At 47.8% G+C, this 21,001-nt stretch overlaps 6 non-coding genes across 6 annotated transcripts; all 6 read right to left on the bottom strand.

The window, feature by feature from the left end:
• Positions 1–7,470: 7,470 nt before the first annotated feature.
• LOC130324066 (U2 spliceosomal RNA) lies at positions 7,471–7,661 on the bottom strand. Its single transcript, XR_008869208.1, has one exon. It is a non-coding gene; the product is annotated as a U2 spliceosomal RNA (small nuclear RNA).
• A 2,101-nt stretch (positions 7,662–9,762) lies between these two features.
• On the bottom strand, positions 9,763–9,953 carry LOC130324072 (U2 spliceosomal RNA). Its single transcript, XR_008869214.1, has one exon. It is a non-coding gene; the product is annotated as a U2 spliceosomal RNA (small nuclear RNA).
• Positions 9,954–12,048: 2,095 nt separating this feature from the next.
• On the bottom strand, positions 12,049–12,239 carry LOC130324071 (U2 spliceosomal RNA). Its single transcript, XR_008869213.1, has one exon. It is a non-coding gene; the product is annotated as a U2 spliceosomal RNA (small nuclear RNA).
• Positions 12,240–14,333: 2,094 nt separating this feature from the next.
• On the bottom strand, positions 14,334–14,524 carry LOC130324070 (U2 spliceosomal RNA). Its single transcript, XR_008869212.1, has one exon. It is a non-coding gene; the product is annotated as a U2 spliceosomal RNA (small nuclear RNA).
• Positions 14,525–16,609: 2,085 nt separating this feature from the next.
• On the bottom strand, positions 16,610–16,800 carry LOC130324069 (U2 spliceosomal RNA). Its single transcript, XR_008869211.1, has one exon. It is a non-coding gene; the product is annotated as a U2 spliceosomal RNA (small nuclear RNA).
• Positions 16,801–18,892: 2,092 nt separating this feature from the next.
• On the bottom strand, positions 18,893–19,083 carry LOC130324059 (U2 spliceosomal RNA). The gene has a single exon (XR_008869202.1). It is a non-coding gene; the product is annotated as a U2 spliceosomal RNA (small nuclear RNA).
• Between the last annotated feature and the right edge of the window lie 1,918 nt (positions 19,084–21,001).

Genomic DNA, 21,001 nt, shown 5'->3' with positions numbered 1-21,001 from the left:
ATGTGACACTGGGCTTAGGATCTGCATAGGAAACACACACACAAGCACACACCTACCTTTGTTGCCTGCAGATGCCTCCTTGGCTGTCCCCAAACGGTATCAAACCAACACCCACGGGAAGCTGTAAGCATAGAGGACATGCCTGCACCCCATTGGACTTACCTGTGTGGGTTAAATCCGGGTTATTTGACAACCTATGGCGGTGATGGTTCTGCTCAGGCAGAGCAGTGCTGATGCTCCTCATAAAGCTGTCGCTGCTGTGAAGGTTCTAGGTGACATCACAAATCCCTTTGGTTACATACACAACAAAGCTGGGTTGTTGTTGTTTACACTCTGCAAGGCCTGTGGAAGTGAGTGACATCATAGCACTGTAGTTCTGAGGGTTCAAGATGGATGCAACAATCTCCTGTTGCTTCTATGAAGGCCATAATAGACGACATCACCAAACAGCTCCATAGTCACATACACAGCAAAGGAGAGATGTTGTTTACACCTAGTGATGTCAGTGGTATTGAGTGACATCACAGCACAGTGCTAAGGCTCCTGGGCCTGGACACAGCAGCGGCTGCAATATCTCAACGGAGAATACGTTTATATCTATGTGTGTGTGTGCGCATATATATATATATATATATATATATATATATATATATATATATTTCTCCGCCGAAATCACTTTTAAACCCATTTCCACCTTTTTTTCCCTTCTCTTCCTCTTACTTTTTTTTCACGTTTTTTTACGTTTTTCTCCTTTTCGCCTCTTTTCTGGGCGTATTATTCTTCTTTTTCTTCTTTTTTTTCGTCTAATGCATACCCCATCAGTGCAGCAATGCTTATTCAATACCGCCAGCAGATGGAGACACTGGGGGATAATTTTCTAAGGATTTATACTGATTTTTCCTGTCTGAATTTGTCGCACAGAAAGTTGCAGGCCAAATATGTGTGACATTTCTGCGACTTTAGCTTCTAGAGCATTTTTACAACATTATACATAGGTGCTGAATACATAAAAAGCGACTGTTCAGCGACAGACAAGTCGCATCGGCTGAAAGTAGGCCAGAATGTCAGTCCATGTTGGAGCAGGTTTAGATACAGTCTAAAGCATAGATCTCAAAGTCTGTGCACAGAATTTAGCAAGGGCCTCGCACCTTCTGATGCATCAGGTAGGTGCACAATAGCATAGCCTAACCCTCTGTACTTTGGTCTATATTGATGCGGGACATAGACAGCCAGCTGATGACCAATCCATTAGTGCAATGGATGGCTGGAAGCATTTGTCTTTGCCTTTGCAATACCACAGAAGCAATGCATGGTCAATGTACAGCAATGACACACCTGTGTGAACAGCCAGGAGACCCCCCCCCCCCCCCCCCCCCCATGTTATGTTACATAGTTACATAGTTAGTACGGTCGAAAAAAGACATATGTCCATCACGTTCAACCAGGGAATTAAGGGGTAGGGGTGTGGCGCGATATTGGGGAAGGGATGAGATTTTATATTTCTTCATAAGCATTAATCTTATTTTGTCAATTAGGAACATTCAGCACCCACCCGCTATCAAGGCAGCTGCCTATCATGTCATGCCCTACCTGCACAGGTGTGCTGGCTACTCAAATGATCCAATTAAGGAGGCCATTTAGTCAGCAGCAGCAGAAGTCCTGTGCCTGGACGCTCCAACAGGGGCCAGACACAAGCAGAAGCAGCAGAAGCAGCAGCAGCACCACCTTTTGTTTTTTGGCTGCAGCAGCAGCAAGGCCCACAGGGCTGGCTAGCTGGCTAGCCAGCAAGCAGGTAGCAATGAAAGTAAGAATCTTTCTTTTTAACCCTGTAAGGGGGTTGTTACGCCGAGCGCTCCGGGTCCCCGCTCCTCCCCGGAGCGCTCGCTACACTTCCCTCACTGCAGCGCCCCGGTCGGTTCCACGGACCCGGGGCGCTGCGTTACTACCTCCGGCCGGGATGCGATTCGCGATGCGGGTAGCGCCCGCTCGCGATGCGCACCCCGGCTCCCGTACCTTACTCGCTCCCCGTCAGTTCTGTCCCGGCGCGCGCGGCCCCGCTCCCTAGGGCGCGCGCGCGCCGGGTCTTTGCGATTTAAAGGGCCACTGCACCGCTGATTGGTGCAGTGGTTCCAATTAGTGTTTACACCTGTGCACTTCCCTATATCACCTCACTTCCCCTTCACTCCCTCGCCGGATCTTGTTGCCCTAGTGCCAGTGAAAGCGTTCCTTGTGTGTTCCTTGCCTGTGATTCCAGACCTTCTGCCGTTGCCCCTGACTACGATCCTTGCTGCCTGCCCCGACCTTCTGCTACGTCCGACCTTGCTTCTGTCTACTCCCTTGTACCGCGCCTATCTTCAGCAGCCAGAGAGGTTGAGCCGTTGCTAGGGGATACGACCTGGTCACTACCGCCGCAGCAAGACCATCCCGCTTTGCGGCGGGCTCTGGTGAAAACCAGTAGTGACTTAGAACCGATCCTCTAGCACGGTCCACGCCAATCCCTCTCTGGCACAGAGGATCCACTACCTGCCAGCCGGCATCGTGACAGTAGATCCGGCCATGGATCCCGCTGAAGTTCCTCTGCCAGTTGTCGCTGACCTCACCACGGTGGTCGCCCAGCAGTCACAACAGATTGCGCAACAAGGCCAACAGCTGTCTCAACTGACTGTTATGCTACAACAGTTACTACCACAGCTCCAGCAATCATCTCCTCCGCCAGCTCCTGTACCTCCTCCGCAGCGAGTGGCCGCTTCTGGAATACGACTATCCTTGCCGGATAAATTTGATGGGGACTCTAAGTTTTGCCGTGGCTTTCTTTCCCAATGTTCATTACACTTGGAGATGATGTCGGACCAGTTCCCCACTGAAAGGTCTAAGGTGGCTTTCGTAGTCAGCCTGCTGTCTGGAAAAGCCCTGGCTTGGGCCACACCGCTCTGGGACCGCAATGACCCCGTCACTGCCTCTGTACACTCCTTCTTCTCGGAGATTCGAAGTGTCTTTGAGGAACCTGCCCGAGCCTCTTCTGCTGAGACTGCCCTGTTGAACCTGGTCCAGGGTAATTCTTCCGTTGGCGAGTATGCCGTACAGTTCCGTACCCTTGCTTCAGAATTATCCTGGAATAATGAGGCACTCTGCGCGACCTTTAAAAAAGGCCTATCCAGCAACATTAAAGATGTTCTGGCCGCACGAGAAATCCCTGCTAACCTACATGAACTCATCCATCTTGCCACTCGCATTGACATGCGTTTTTCCGAACGGCGTCAGGAGCTCCGCCAGGATATGGACTCTGTTCGCACGAGGCGTTTCTTCTCCCCGGCTCCTCTCTCCTCTGGTCCCCTGCAATCTGTTCCTGTGCCTCCCGCCGTGGAGGCTATGCAGGTCGACCGGTCTCGCCTGACACCCCAAGAGAGGACACGACGCCGCATGGAGAATCTCTGCCTGTACTGTGCTAGTACCGAACACTTCCTGAAGGATTGTCCTATCCGTCCTCCCCGCCTGGAAAGACGTCCGCTGACTCCGCACAATGGTGAGACAGTCCTTGATGTCTACTCTGCTTCTCCACGTCTTACTGTGCCTGTGCGGATGTCTGCCTCTGCCTTCTCCTTCTCTGCTGTGGCCTTCTTGGACTCTGGATCTGCAGGAAATTTCATCTTAGCCTCTCTCGTCAACAGGTTCAACATCCCGGTGACCAGTCTCGCCAGACCCCTCTACATCAATTGTGTAAACAATGAAAGATTGGACTGTACTATACGTTTCCGCACGGAGCCCCTTCTAATGTGCATCGGATCTCATCACGAGAGGATTGAACTGTTGGTCCTCCCCAATTGCACTTCTGAAATCCTTCTTGGACTTCCCTGGCTTCAACTCCATTCCCCAATCCTGGATTGGTCCACTGGGGAGATCAAGAGTTGGGGGCCCTCTTGTTCCAAGGACTGCTTAAAACCGGTTCCCAGTAAACCTTGCCGTGTCCCTGTGCTTCCTCATGTAACCGGTCTCCCTAAGGCCTATATGGACTTTGCGGACGTTTTTTGCAAAAAACAAGCTGAGACTCTACCTCCTCACAGGCCTTATGATTGTCCCATTGACCTCCTCCCGGGCACTACTCCACCCCGGGGCAGAATCTATCCTCTGTCCGTCCCAGAGACTCTTGCCATGTCTGAATACGTCCAAGAAAATTTAAAAAAGGGCTTTATCCGTAAATCCTCCTCTCCTGCCGGAGCCGGATTTTTCTTTGTGTCCAAAAAAGATGGCTCTCTACGTCCTTGCATTGACTACCGCGGTCTTAATAAAATCACGGTTAAGAACCGCTACCCCCTTCCCCTCATCTCTGAACTCTTTGATCGTCTCCAAGGTGCCCATATTTTTACCAAACTGGACTTAAGAGGTGCTTATAATCTCATCCGCATCAGAGAGGGGGATGAATGGAAAACGGCATTTAACACCAGAGATGGACACTTTGAGTATCTGGTCATGCCCTTTGGTCTATGCAACGCCCCTGCCGTCTTCCAAGACTTTGTTAATGAAATTTTTCGTGATCTACTATACTCCTGTGTTGTTGTATATCTGGACGATATCCTGATTTTTTCTGCCAATCTTGAAGAACACCGCCAGCATGTCCGTATGGTTCTTCAGAGACTTCGTGATAATCAACTCTATGCCAAAATAGAGAAATGTCTGTTTGAATGCCAATCTCTTCCTTTTCTAGGATACTTGGTCTCTGGCCAGGGACTACAAATGGACCCAGATAAACTCTCTGCCGTCTTAGATTGGCCACGCCCCTCCGGACTCCGTGCCATCCAACGTTTTTTGGGGTTCGCCAATTATTACAGGCAATTTATTCCACATTTTTCTACCATTGTGGCTCCTATTGTGGCTTTAACAAAAAAAAATGCCGATCCCAAGTCTTGGCCTCCTCAAGCGGAAGACGCCTTTAAACGACTCAAGTCTGCCTTTTCTTCGGCTCCCGTGCTCTCCAGACCTGACCCATCTAAACCCTTCCTATTGGAGGTTGATGCCTCCTCAGTGGGAGCTGGAGCTGTCCTTCTACAAAAAAACTCTTCCGGGCATGCTGTTACTTGTGGTTTTTTTTCCAGGACCTTCTCTCCGGCGGAGAGGAACTACTCCATCGGGGATCGAGAGCTTCTAGCCATTAAATTAGCACTTGAGGAATGGAGGCATCTGCTGGAGGGATCAAGATTTCCAGTTATTATTTACACCGATCACAAGAACCTCTCCTACCTCCAGTCTGCCCAACGGCTGAATCCTCGTCAGGCCAGGTGGTCTCTGTTCTTTGCCCGATTTAATTTTGAAATTCACTTTCGGCCTGCTGATAAAAACATTAGGGCCGATGCTCTCTCTCGTTCCTCAGATGCCTCTGAAATTGAACTCTCTCCTCAACACATCATTCCTCCTGACTGCCTGATTTCCACTTCTCCAGCCTCCATCAGGCAAACTCCTCCAGGAAAGACCTTTGTTTCTCCACGCCAACGCCTTGGGATCCTCAAATGGGGTCACTCCTCCCATCTCGCAGGTCATGCGGGCATCAAGAAATCTGTGCAACTCATCTCTCGCTTCTATTGGTGGCCGACTCTAGAGACTGATGTGGTGGACTTTGTGCGAGCCTGCACTATCTGTGCCCGGGATAAGACTCCTCGCCAGAAGCCCGCTGGTTTTCTTCATCCTCTACCTGTCCCCGAACAACCTTGGTCTCTGATTGGTATGGATTTTATTACTGACTTACCCCCATCCCATGGCAACACTGTTATTTGGGTGGTCGTTGATCGATTCTCCAAAATGGCACATTTCATCCCTCTTCCTGGTCTTCCTTCAGCGCCTCAGTTGGCTAAACAATTTTTTGTACACATTTTTCGTCTTCACGGGTTGCCTACACAGATCGTCTCGGATAGAGGCGTCCAATTTGTGTCTAAATTCTGGAGGGCTCTCTGTAAACAACTCAAGATTAAATTAAATTTTTCTTCTGCATACCATCCTCAATCCAATGGACAAGTAGAGAGAATTAACCAGATCTTGGGTGACTATTTACGACATTTTGTTTCCTCCCGCCAGGATGACTGGGCAGATCTTCTACCTTGGGCCGAATTCTCGTATAATTTCAGAATCTCTGAATCTTCCTCCAAATCTCCGTTTTTCGTGGTGTACGGCCGTCACCCTCTTCCCCCCCTCCTACCCCCTTGCCCTCTGGTCTGCCCGCTGTGGATGAAATTTCTCGTGATCTTTCCACCATATGGAAAGAGACCCAAAATTCTCTCTTACAGGCTTCTTCTCGCATGAAGAGATTCGCAGATAAGAAAAGAAGAGCTCCTCCCATTTTTTCCCCTGGAGACAAGGTATGGCTCTCCGCTAAATATGTCCGTTTCCGTGTCCGAGCTATAAGTTGGGACCACGCTATCTTGGTCCTTTTAAAGTTTTGTGTCAAATTAATCCTGTCTCTTACAAACTTCTTCTTCCTCCTTCTCTTCGTATCCCTAATGCCTTTCACGTCTCTCTTCTTAAACCTCTCATCCTCAACCGTTTTTCTCCTAAATCTGTTCCTCCCACTCCTGTTTCCGGCTCCTCGGACATCTTCTCTGTCAAAGAGATTTTGGCCTCTAAAAAGGTCAGGGGAAGAACTTTTTTTTTAGTGGATTGGGAGGGTTGTGGTCCAGAAGAGAGGTCCTGGGAACCTGAGGACAATATCCTGGACAAAAGTCTGATCCTCAGGTTCTCAGGCCCCAAGAAGAGGGGGAGACCCAAGGGGGGGGGTACTGTTACGCCGAGCGCTCCGGGTCCCCGCTCCTCCCCGGAGCGCTCGCTACACTTCCCTCACTGCAGCGCCCCGGTCGGTTCCACGGACCCGGGGCGCTGCGTTACTACCTCCGGCCGGGATGCGATTCGCGATGCGGGTAGCGCCCGCTCGCGATGCGCACCCCGGCTCCCGTACCTTACTCGCTCCCCGTCAGTTCTGTCCCCGGCGCGCGCGGCCCCGCTCCCTAGGGCGCGCGCGCGCCGGGGTCTTTGCGATTTAAAGGGCCACTGCACCGCTGATTGGTGCAGTGGTTCCAATTAGTGTTTACACCTGTGCACTTCCCTATATCACCTCACTTCCCTTCACTCCCTCGCCGGATCTTGTTGCCCTAGTGCCAGTGAAAGCGTTCCTTGTGTGTTCCTTGCCTGTGATTCCAGACCTTCTGCCGTTGCCCCTGACTACGATCCTTGCTGCCTGCCCCGACCTTCTGCTACGTCCGACCTTGCTTCTGTCTACTCCCTTGTACCGCGCCTATCTTCAGCAGCCAGAGAGGTTGAGCCGTTGCTAGGGGATACGACCTGGTCACTACCGCCGCAGCAAGACCATCCCGCTTTGCGGCGGGCTCTGGTGAAAACCAGTAGTGACTTAGAACCGATCCTCTAGCACGGTCCACGCCAATCCCTCTCTGGCACAGAGGATCCACTACCTGCCAGCCGGCATCGTGACAGGGGTGGTGCACTGTACCCGAAGATACTGCCATATCGGGTCAATGCATAGGGCGACGGAAGCAAGCTTCGAAATCGGCCCCCGTTCTCAAAAATCCATTTAATATATGGTCCCCAGATAGGGGACGTATCAGATATTAAACTGATAAGAACAGATACTACACTTGATCTTAGCCAAAAGGCCGAGAAGCGATAACCGTGAAAGGGGCGGGCCCAACAAGGTCCCCTTCATGGGCACTATCACTGCTTGCTGTCAGGGAGGCTGCCAGACAATTTTCCATGCACACTCTGGGCTGGGGGGCAGTCAACCACCAGTACACACAGCAGAACCTAAACCCATACCATTATTGCTAAGCAGCAAGACAGGGGCCCATTGCACTCCCACGGGGCCTTTTTAAATGCAATCCATAACCCGGATTTGCCAGGAACCCTTCTTACTCCTCCTACTTGCATGTGACACTGGGCTTAGGATCTGCATAGGAAACACACACACAAGCACACACCTACCTTTGTTGCCTGCAGATGCCTCCTTGGCTGTCCCCAAACGGTATCAAACCAACACCCACGGGAAGCTGTAAGCATAGAGGACATGCCTGCACCCCATTGGACTTACCTGTGTGGGTTAAATCCGGGTTATTTGACAACCTATGGCGGTGATGGTTCTGCTCAGGCAGAGCAGTGCTGATGCTCCTCATAAAGCTGTCGCTGCTGTGAAGGTTCTAGGTGACATCACAAATCCCTTTGGTTACATACACAACAAAGCTGGGTTGTTGTTGTTTACACTCTGCAAGGCCTGTGGAAGTGAGTGACATCATAGCACTGTAGTTCTGAGGGTTCAAGATGGATGCAACAATCTCCTGTTGCTTCTATGAAGGCCGTAATAGACGACATCACCAAACAGCTCCATAGTCACATACACAGCAAAGGAGAGATGTTGTTTACACCTAGTGATGTCAGTGGTATTGAGTGACATCACAGCACAGTGCTAAGGCTCCTGGGCCTGGACACAGCAGCGGCTGCAATATCTCAACGGAGAATACGTTTATATCTATGTGTGTGTGTGCGCATATATATATATATATATATATATATATATATATATATATATATATATATATATATTTCTCCGCCGAAATCACTTTTAAACCCATTTCCACCTTTTTTTCCCTTCTCTTCCTCTTACTTTTTTTTCACGTTTTTTTACGTTTTTCTCCTTTTCGCCTCTTTTCTGGGCGTATTATTCTTCTTTTTCTTCTTTTTTTTCGTCTAATGCATACCCCATCAGTGCAGCAATGCTTATTCAATACCGCCAGCAGATGGAGACACTGGGGGATAATTTTCTAAGGATTTATACTGATTTTTCCTGTCTGAATTTGTCGCACAGAAAGTTGCAGGCCAAATATGTGTGACATTTCTGCGACTTTAGCTTCTAGAGCATTTTTACAACATTATACATAGGTGCTGAATACATAAAAAGCGACTGTTCAGCGACAGACAAGTCGCATCGGCTGAAAGTAGGCCAGAATGTCAGTCCATGTTGGAGCAGGTTTAGATACAGTCTAAAGCATAGATCTCAAAGTCTGTGCACAGAATTTAGCAAGGGCCTCGCACCTTCTGATGCATCAGGTAGGTGCACAATAGCATAGCCTAACCCTCTGTACTTTGGTCTATATTGATGCGGGACATAGACAGCCAGCTGATGACCAATCCATTAGTGCAATGGATGGCTGGAAGCATTTGTCTTTGCCTTTGCAATACCACAGAAGCAATGCATGGTCAATGTACAGCAATGACACACCTGTGTGAACAGCCAGGAGACCCCCCCCCCCCCCCCCATGTTATGTTACATAGTTACATAGTTAGTACGGTCTAAAAAAGACATATGTCCATCACGTTCAACCAGGGAATTAAGGGGTAGGGGTGTGGCGCGATATTGGGGAAGGGATGAGATTTTATATTTCTTCATAAGCATTAATCTTATTTTGTCAATTAGGAACATTCAGCACCCACCCGCTATCAAGGCAGCTGCCTATCATGTCATGCCCTACCTGCACAGGTGTGCTGGCTACTCAAATGATCCAATTAAGGAGGCCATTTAGTCAGCAGCAGCAGAAGTCCTGTGCCTGGACGCTCCAACAGGGGCCAGACACAAGCAGAAGCAGCAGAAGCAGCAGCAGCAGCACCACCTTTTGTTTTTTGGCTGCAGCAGCAGCAAGGCCCACAGGGCTGGCTAGCTGGCTAGCCAGCAAGCAGGTAGCAATGAAAGTAGGAATCTTTCTTTTTAACCCTGTAAGGGGGTGGTGCACTGTACCCGAAGATACTGCCATATCGGGTCAATGCATAGGGCGACGGAAGCAAGCTTCGAAATCGGCCCCCGTTCTCAAAAATCCATTTAATATATGGTCCCCAGATAGGGGACGTATCAGATATTAAACTGATAAGAACAGATACTACACTTGATCTTAGCCAAAAGGCCGAGAAGCGATAACCGTGAAAGGGGCGGGCCCAACAAGGTCCCCTTCATGGGCACTATCACTGCTTGCTGTCAGGGAGGCTGCCAGACAATTTTCCATGCACACTCTGGGCTGGGGGGCAGTCAACCACCAGTACACACAGCAGAACCTAAACCCATACCATTATTGCTAAGCAGCAAGACAGGGGCCCATTGCACTCCCACGGGGCCTTTTTAAATGCAATCCATAACCCGGATTTGCCAGGAACCCTTCTTACTCCTCCTACTTGCATGTGACACTGGGCTTAGGATCTGCATAGGAAACACACACACAAGCACACACCTACCTTTGTTGCCTGCAGATGCCTCCTTGGCTGTCCCCAAACGGTATCAAACCAACACCCACGGGAAGCTGTAAGCATAGAGGACATGCCTGCACCCCATTGGACTTACCTGTGTGGGTTAAATCCGGGTTATTTGACAACCTATGGCGGTGATGGTTCTGCTCAGGCAGAGCAGTGCTGATGCTCCTCATAAAGCTGTCGCTGCTGTGAAGGTTCTAGGTGACATCACAAATCCCTTTGGTTACATACACAACAAAGCTGGGTTGTTGTTGTTTACACTCTGCAAGGCCTGTGGAAGTGAGTGACATCATAGCACTGTAGTTCTGAGGGTTCAAGATGGATGCAACAATCTCCTGTTGCTTCTATGAAGGCCGTAATAGACGACATCACCAAACAGCTCCATAGTCACATACACAGCAAAGGAGAGATGTTGTTTACACCTAGTGATGTCAGTGGTATTGAGTGACATCACAGCACAGTGCTAAGGCTCCTGGGCCTGGACACAGCAGCGGCTGCAATATCTCAACGGAGAATACGTTTATATCTATGTGTGTGTGTGCGCATATATATATATATATATATATATATATATATATATATATATATATATTTCTCCGCCGAAATCACTTTTAAACCCATTTCCACCTTTTTTTCCCTTCTCTTCCTCTTACTTTTTTTTCACGTTTTTTTACGTTTTTCTCCTTTTCGCCTCTTTTCTGGGCGTATTATTCTTCTTTTTCTTCTTTTTTTTCGTCTAATGCATACCCCATCAGTGCAGCAATGCTTATTCAATACCGCCAGCAGATGGAGACACTGGGGGATAATTTTCTAAGGATTTATACTGATTTTTCCTGTCTGAATTTGTCGCACAGAAAGTTGCAGGCCAAATATGTGTGACATTTCTGCGACTTTAGCTTCTAGAGCATTTTTACAACATTATACATAGGTGCTGAATACATAAAAAGCGACTGTTCAGCGACAGACAAGTCGCATCGGCTGAAAGTAGGCCAGAATGTCAGTCCATGTTGGAGCAGGTTTAGATACAGTCTAAAGCATAGATCTCAAAGTCTGTGCACAGAATTTAGCAAGGGCCTCGCACCTTCTGATGCATCAGGTAGGTGCACAATAGCATAGCCTAACCCTCTGTACTTTGGTCTATATTGATGCGGGACATAGACAGCCAGCTGATGACCAATCCATTAGTGCAATGGATGGCTGGAAGCATTTGTCTTTGCCTTTGCAATACCACAGAAGCAATGCATGGTCAATGTACAGCAATGACACACCTGTGTGAACAGCCAGGAGACCCCCCCCCCCCCCCCCCCATGTTATGTTACATAGTTACATAGTTAGTACGGTCGAAAAAAGACATATGTCCATCACGTTCAACCAGGGAATTAAGGGGTAGGGGTGTGGCGCGATATTGGGGAAGGGATGAGATTTTATATTTCTTCATAAGCATTAATCTTATTTTGTCAATTAGGAACATTCAGCACCCACCCGCTATCAAGGCAGCTGCCTATCATGTCATGCCCTACCTGCACAGGTGTGCTGGCTACTCAAATGATCCAATTAAGGAGGCCATTTAGTCAGCAGCAGCAGAAGTCCTGTGCCTGGACGCTCCAACAGGGGCCAGACACAAGCAGAAGCAGCAGAAGCAGCAGCAGCAGCACCACCTTTTGTTTTTTGGCTGCAGCAGCAGCAAGGCCCACAGGGCTGGCTAGCTGGCTAGCCAGCAAGCAGGTAGCAATGAAAGTAGGAATCTTTCTTTTTAACCCTGTAAGGGGGTGGTGCACTGTACCCGAAGATACTGCCATATCGGGTCAATGCATAGGGCGACGGAAGCAAGCTTCGAAATCGGCCCCCGTTCTCAAAAATCCATTTAATATATGGTCCCCAGATAGGGGACGTATCAGATATTAAACTGATAAGAACAGATACTACACTTGATCTTAGCCAAAAGGCCGAGAAGCGATAACCGTGAAAGGGGCGGGCCCAACAAGGTCCCCTTCATGGGCACTATCACTGCTTGCTGTCAGGGAGGCTGCCAGACAATTTTCCATGCACACTCTGGGCTGGGGGGCAGTCAACCACCAGTACACACAGCAGAACCTAAACCCATACCATTATTGCTAAGCAGCAAGACAGGGGCCCATTGCACTCCCACGGGGCCTTTTTAAATGCAATCCATAACCCGGATTTGCCAGGAACCCTTCTTACTCCTCCTACTTGCATGTGACACTGGGCTTAGGATCTGCATAGGAAACACACACACAAGCACACACCTACCTTTGTTGCCTGCAGATGCCTCCTTGGCTGTCCCCAAACGGTATCAAACCAACACCCACGGGAAGCTGTAAGCATAGAGGACATGCCTGCACCCCATTGGACTTACCTGTGTGGGTTAAATCCGGGTTATTTGACAACCTATGGCGGTGATGGTTCTGCTCAGGCAGAGCAGTGCTGATGCTCCTCATAAAGCTGTCGCTGCTGTGAAGGTTCTAGGTGACATCACAAATCCCTTTGGTTACATACACAACAAAGCTGGGTTGTTGTTGTTTACACTCTGCAAGGCCTGTGGAAGTGAGTGACATCATAGCACTGTAGTTCTGAGGGTTCAAGATGGATGCAACAATCTCCTGTTGCTTCTATGAAGGCCGTAATAGACGACATCACCAAACAGCTCCATAGTCACATACACAGCAAAGGAGAGATGTTGTTTACACCTAGTGATGTCAGTGGTATTGAGTGACATCACAGCACAGTGCTAAGGCTCCTGGGCCTGGACACAGCAGCGGCTGCAATATCTCAACGGAGAATACGTTTATATCTATGTGTGTGTGTGCGCATATATATATATATATATATATATATATATATATATATATATATATATATTTCTCCGCCGAAATCACTTTTAAACCCATTTCCACCTTTTTTTCCCTTCTCTTCCTCTTACTTTTTTTTCACGTTTTTTTACGTTTTTCTCCTTTTCGCCTCTTTTCTGGGCGTATTATTCTTCTTTTTCTTCTTTTTTTTCGTCTAATGCATACCCCATCAGTGCAGCAATGCTTATTCAATACCGCCAGCAGATGGAGACACTGGGGGATAATTTTCTAAGGATTTATACTGATTTTTCCTGTCTGAATTTGTCGCACAGAAAGTTGCAGGCCAAATATGTGTGACATTTCTGCGACTTTAGCTTCTAGAGCATTTTTACAACATTATACATAGGTGCTGAATACATAAAAAGCGACTGTTCAGCGACAGACAAGTCGCATCGGCTGAAAGTAGGCCAGAATGTCAGTCCATGTTGGAGCAGGTTTAGATACAGTCTAAAGCATAGATCTCATAGTCTGTGCACAGAATTTAGCAAGGGCCTCGCACCTTCTGATGCATCAGGTAGGTGCACAATAGCATAGCCTAACCCTCTGTACTTTGGTCTATATTGATGCGGGACATAGACAGCCAGCTGATGACCAATCCATTAGTGCAATGGATGGCTGGAAGCATTTGTCTTTGCCTTTGCAATACCACAGAAGCAATGCATGGTCAATGTACAGCAATGACACACCTGTGTGAACAGCCAGGAGACCCCCCCCCCCCCCCCCCCATGTTATGTTACATAGTTACATAGTTAGTACGGTCGAAAAAAGACATATGTCCATCACGTTCAACCAGGGAATTAAGGGGTAGGGGTGTGGCGCGATATTGGGGAAGGGATGAGATTTTATATTTCTTCATAAGCATTAATCTTATTTTGTCAATTAGGAACATTCAGCACCCACCCGCTATCAAGGCAGCTGCCTATCATGTCATGCCCTACCTGCACAGGTGTGCTGGCTACTCAAATGATCCAATTAAGGAGGCCATTTAGTCAGCAGCAGCAGAAGTCCTGTGCCTGGACGCTCCAACAGGGGCCAGACACAAGCAGAAGCAGCAGAAGCAGCAGCAGCACCACCTTTTGTTTTTTGGCTGCAGCAGCAGCAAGGCCCACAGGGCTGGCTAGCTGGCTAGCCAGCAAGCAGGTAGCAATGAAAGTAGGAATCTTTCTTTTTAACCCTGTAAGGGGGTGGTGCACTGTACCCGAAGATACTGCCATATCGGGTCAATGCATAGGGCGACGGAAGCAAGCTTCGAAATCGGCCCCCGTTCTCAAAAATCCATTTAATATATGGTCCCCAGATAGGGGACGTATCAGATATTAAACTGATAAGAACAGATACTACACTTGATCTTAGCCAAAAGGCCGAGAAGCGATAACCGTGAAAGGGGCGGGCCCAACAAGGTCCCCTTCATGGGCACTATCACTGCTTGCTGTCAGGGAGGCTGCCAGACAATTTTCCATGCACACTCTGGGCTGGGGGGCAGTCAACCACCAGTACACACAGCAGAACCTAAACCCATACCATTATTGCTAAGCAGCAAGACAGGGGCCCATTGCACTCCCACGGGGCCTTTTTAAATGCAATCCATAACCCGGATTTGCCAGGAACCCTTCTTACTCCTCCTACTTGCATGTGACACTGGGCTTAGGATCTGCATAGGAAACACACACACAAGCACACACCTACCTTTGTTGCCTGCAGATGCCTCCTTGGCTGTCCCCAAACGGTATCAAACCAACACCCACGGGAAGCTGTAAGCATAGAGGACATGCCTGCACCCCATTGGACTTACCTGTGTGGGTTAAATCCGGGTTATTTGACAACCTATGGCGGTGATGGTTCTGCTCAGGCAGAGCAGTGCTGATGCTCCTCATAAAGCTGTCGCTGCTGTGAAGGTTCTAGGTGACATCACAAATCCCTTTGGTTACATACACAACAAAGCTGGGTTGTTGTTGTTTACACTCTGCAAGGCCTGTGGAAGTGAGTGACATCATAGCACTGTAGTTCTGAGGGTTCAAGATGGATGCAACAATCTCCTGTTGCTTCTATGAAGGCCGTAATAGACGACATCACCAAACAGCTCCATAGTCACATACACAGCAAAGGAGAGATGTTGTTTACACCTAGTGATGTCAGTGGTATTGAGTGACATCACAGCACAGTGCTAAGGCTCCTGGGCCTGGACACAGCAGCGGCTGCAATATCTCAACGGAGAATACGTTTATATCTATGTGTGTGTGTGCGCATATATATATATATATATATATATATATATATATATATATATATATATATTTCTCCGCCGAAATCACTTTTAAACCCATTTCCACCTTTTTTTCCCTTCTCTTCCTCTTACTTTTTTTTCACGTTTTTTTACGTTTTTCTCCTTTTCGCCTCTTTTCTGGGCGTATTATTCTTCTTTTTCTTCTTTTTTTTCGTCTAATGCATACCCCATCAGTGCAGCAATGCTTATTCAATACCGCCAGCAGATGGAGACACTGGGGGATAATTTTCTAAGGATTTATACTGATTTTTCCTGTCTGAATTTGTCGCACAGAAAGTTGCAGGCCAAATATGTGTGACATTTCTGCGACTTTAGCTTCTAGAGCATTTTTACAACATTATACATAGGTGCTGAATACATAAAAAGCGACTGTTCAGCGACAGACAAGTCGCATCGGCTGAAAGTAGGCCAGAATGTCAGTCCATGTTGGAGCAGGTTTAGATACAGTCTAAAGCATAGATCTCAAAGTCTGTGCACAGAATTTAGCAAGGGCCTCGCACCTTCTGATGCATCAGGTAGGTGCACAATAGCATAGCCTAACCCTCTGTACTTTGGTCTATATTGATGCGGGACATAGACAGCCAGCTGATGACCAATCCATTAGTGCAATGGATGGCTGGAAGCATTTGTCTTTGCCTTTGCAATACCACAGAAGCAATGCATGGTCAATGTACAGCAATGACACACCTGTGTGAACAGCCAGGAGACCCCCCCCCCATGTTATGTTACATAGTTACATAGTTAGTACGGTCGAAAAAAGACATATGTCCATCACGTTCAACCAGGGAATTAAGGGGTAGGGGTGTGGCGCGATATTGGGGAAGGGATGAGATTTTATATTTCTTCATAAGCATTAATCTTATTTTGTCAATTAGGAACATTCAGCACCCACCCGCTATCAAGGCAGCTGCCTATCATGTCATGCCCTACCTGCACAGGTGTGCTGGCTACTCAAATGATCCAATTAAGGAGGCCATTTAGTCAGCAGCAGCAGAAGTCCTGTGCCTGGACGCTCCAACAGGGGCCAGACACAAGCAGAAGCAGCAGAAGCAGCAGCAGCACCACCTTTTGTTTTTTGGCTGCAGCAGCAGCAAGGCCCACAGGGCTGGCTAGCTGGCTAGCCAGCAAGCAGGTAGCAATGAAAGTAGGAATCTTTCTTTTTAACCCTGTAAGGGGGTGGTGCACTGTACCCGAAGATACTGCCATATCGGGTCAATGCATAGGGCGACGGAAGCAAGCTTCGAAATCGGCCCCCGTTCTCAAAAATCCATTTAATATATGGTCCCCAGATAGGGGACGTATCAGATATTAAACTGATAAGAACAGATACTACACTTGATCTTAGCCAAAAGGCCGAGAAGCGATAACCGTGAAAGGGGCGGGCCCAACAAGGTCCCCTTCATGGGCACTATCACTGCTTGCTGTCAGGGAGGCTGCCAGACAATTTTCCATGCACACTCTGGGCTGGGGGGCAGTCAACCACCAGTACACACAGCAGAACCTAAACCCATACCATTATTGCTAAGCAGCAAGACAGGGGCCCATTGCACTCCCACGGGGCCTTTTTAAATGCAATCCATAACCCGGATTTGCCAGGAACCCTTCTTACTCCTCCTACTTGCATGTGACACTGGGCTTAGGATCTGCATAGGAAACACACACACAAGCACACACCTACCTTTGTTGCCTGCAGATGCCTCCTTGGCTGTCCCCAAACGGTATCAAACCAACACCCACGGGAAGCTGTAAGCATAGAGGACATGCCTGCACCCCATTGGACTTACCTGTGTGGGTTAAATCCGGGTTATTTGACAACCTATGGCGGTGATGGTTCTGCTCAGGCAGAGCAGTGCTGATGCTCCTCATAAAGCTGTCGCTGCTGTGAAGGTTCTAGGTGACATCACAAATCCCTTTGGTTACATACACAACAAAGCTGGGTTGTTGTTGTTTACACTCTGCAAGGCCTGTGGAAGTGAGTGACATCATAGCACTGTAGTTCTGAGGGTTCAAGATGGATGCAACAATCTCCTGTTGCTTCTATGAAGGCCGTAATAGACGACATCACCAAACAGCTCCATAGTCACATACACAGCAAAGGAGAGATGTTGTTTACACCTAGTGATGTCAGTGGTATTGAGTGACATCACAGCACAGTGCTAAGGCTCCTGGGCCTGGACACAGCAGCGGCTGCAATATCTCAACGGAGAATACGTTTATATCTATGTGTGTGTGTGCGCATATATATATATATATATATATATATATATATATATATATATATATATTTCTCCGCCGAAATCACTTTTAAACCCATTTCCACCTTTTTTTCCCTTCTCTTCCTCTTACTTTTTTTTCACGTTTTTTTACGTTTTTCTCCTTTTCGCCTCTTTTCTGGGCGTATTATTCTTCTTTTTCTTCTTTTTTTTCGTCTAATGCATACCCCATCAGTGCAGCAATGCTTATTCAATACCGCCAGCAGATGGAGACACTGGGGGATAATTTTCTAAGGATTTATACTGATTTTTCCTGTCTGAATTTGTCGCACAGAAAGTTGCAGGCCAAATATGTGTGACATTTCTGCGACTTTAGCTTCTAGAGCATTTTTACAACATTATACATAGGTGCTGAATACATAAAAAGCGACTGTTCAGCGACAGACAAGTCGCATCGGCTGAAAGTAGGCCAGAATGTCAGTCCATGTTGGAGCAGGTTTAGATACAGTCTAAAGCATAGATCTCAAAGTCTGTGCACAGAATTTAGCAAGGGCCTCGCACCTTCTGATGCATCAGGTAGGTGCACAATAGCATAGCCTAACCCTCTGTACTTTGGTCTATATTGATGCGGGACATAGACAGCCAGCTGATGACCAATCCATTAGTGCAATGGATGGCTGGAAGCATTTGTCTTTGCCTTTGCAATACCACAGAAGCAATGCATGGTCAATGTACAGCAATGACACACCTGTGTGAACAGCCAGGAGACCCCCCCCCCCCCCCCCCCATGTTATGTTACATAGTTACATAGTTAGTACGGTCGAAAAAAGACATATGTCCATCACGTTCAACCAGGGAATTAAGGGGTAGGGGTGTGGCGCGATATTGGGGAAGGGATGAGATTTTATATTTCTTCATAAGCATTAATCTTATTTTGTCAATTAGGAACATTCAGCACCCACCCGCTATCAAGGCAGCTGCCTATCATGTCATGCCCTACCTGCACAGGTGTGCTGGCTACTCAAATGATCCAATTAAGGAGGCCATTTAGTCAGCAGCAGCAGAAGTCCTGTGCCTGGACGCTCCAACAGGGGCCAGACACAAGCAGAAGCAGCAGAAGCAGCAGCAGCACCACCTTTTGTTTTTTGGCTGCAGCAGCAGCAAGGCCCACAGGGCTGGCTAGCTGGCTAGCCAGCAAGCAGGTAGCAATGAAAGTAGGAATCTTTCTTTTTAACCCTGTAAGGGGGTGGTGCACTGTACCCGAAGATACTGCCATATCGGGTCAATGCATAGGGCGACGGAAGCAAGCTTCGAAATCGGCCCCCGTTCTCAAAAATCCATTTAATATATGGTCCCCAGATAGGGGACGTATCAGATATTAAACTGATAAGAACAGATACTACACTTGATCTTAGCCAAAAGGCCGAGAAGCGATAACCGTGAAAGGGGCGGGCCCAACAAGGTCCCCTTCATGGGCACTATCACTGCTTGCTGTCAGGGAGGCTGCCAGACAATTTTCCATGCACACTCTGGGCTGGGGGGCAGTCAACCACCAGTACACACAGCAGAACCTAAACCCATACCATTATTGCTAAGCAGCAAGACAGGGGCCCATTGCACTCCCACGGGGCCTTTTTAAATGCAATCCATAACCCGGATTTGCCAGGAACCCTTCTTACTCCTCCTACTTGCATGTGACACTGGGCTTAGGATCTGCATAGGAAACACACACACAAGCACACACCTACCTTTGTTGCCTGCAGATGCCTCCTTGGCTGTCCCCAAACGGTATCAAACCAACACCCACGGGAAGCTGTAAGCATAGAGGACATGCCTGCACCCCATTGGACTTACCTGTGTGGGTTAAATCCGGGTTATTTGACAACCTATGGCGGTGATGGTTCTGCTCAGGCAGAGCAGTGCTGATGCTCCTCATAAAGCTGTCGCTGCTGTGAAGGTTCTAGGTGACATCACAAATCCCTTTGGTTACATACACAACAAAGCTGGGTTGTTGTTGTTTACACTCTGCAAGGCCTGTGGAAGTGAGTGACATCATAGCACTGTAGTTCTGAGGGTTCAAGATGGATGCAACAATCTCCTGTTGCTTCTATGAAGGCCGTAATAGACGACATCACCAAACAGCTCCATAGTCACATACACAGCAAAGGAGAGATGTTGTTTACACCTAGTGATGTCAGTGGTATTGAGTGACATCACAGCACAGTGCTAAGGCTCCTGGGCCTGGACACAGCAGCGGCTGCAATATCTCAACGGAGAATACGTTTATATCTATGTGTGTGTGTGCGCATATATATATATATATATATATATATATATATATATATATATTTCTCCGCCGAAATCACTTTTAAACCCATTTCCACCTTTTTTTCCCTTCTCTTCCTCTTACTTTTTTTTCACGTTTTTTTACGTTTTTCTCCTTTTCGCCTCTTTTCTGGGCGTATTATTCTTCTTTTTCTTCTTTTTTTTCGTCTAATGCATACCCCATCAGTGCAGCAATGCTTATTCAATACCGCCAGCAGATGGAGACACTGGGGGATAATTTTCTAAGGATTTATACTGATTTTTCCTGTCTGAATTTGTCGCACAGAAAGTTGCAGGCCAAATATGTGTGACATTTCTGCGACTTTAGCTTCTAGAGCATTTTTACAACATTATACATAGGTGCTGAATACATAAAAAGCGACTGTTCAGCGACAGACAAGTCGCATCGGCTGAAAGTAGGCCAGAATGTCAGTCCATGTTGGAGCAGGTTTAGATACAGTCTAAAGCATAGATCTCAAAGTCTGTGCACAGAATTTAGCAAGGGCCTCGCACCTTCTGATGCATCAGGTAGGTGCACAATAGCATAGCCTAACCCTCTGTACTTTGGTCTATATTGATGCGGGACATAGACAGCCAGCTGATGACCAATCCATTAGTGCAATGGATGGCTGGAAGCATTTGTCTTTGCCTTTGCAATACCACAGAAGCAATGCATGGTCAATGTACAGCAATGACACACCTGTGTGAACAGCCAGGAGACCCCCCCCCCCCCCCCCATGTTATGTTACATAGTTACATAGTTAGTACGGTCGAAAAAAGACATATGTCCATCACGTTCAACCAGGGAATTAAGGGGTAGGGGTGTGGCGCGATATTGGGGAAGGGATGAGATTTTATATTTCTTCATAAGCATTAATCTTATTTTGTCAATTAGGAACATTCAGCACCCACCCGCTATCAAGGCAGCTGCCTATCATGTCATGCCCTACCTGCACAGGTGTGCTGGCTACTCAAATGATCCAATTAAGGAGGCCATTTAGTCAGCAGCAGCAGAAGTCCTGTGCCTG

Source organism: Hyla sarda, unplaced genomic scaffold (genome assembly GCF_029499605.1).
Source record: "Hyla sarda isolate aHylSar1 unplaced genomic scaffold, aHylSar1.hap1 scaffold_2582, whole genome shotgun sequence".
In the NCBI taxonomy this organism is placed as follows: Eukaryota; Metazoa; Chordata; class Amphibia; order Anura; family Hylidae; genus Hyla; species Hyla sarda.
This window is presented reverse-complemented; position numbering and strand designations above follow the sequence as displayed.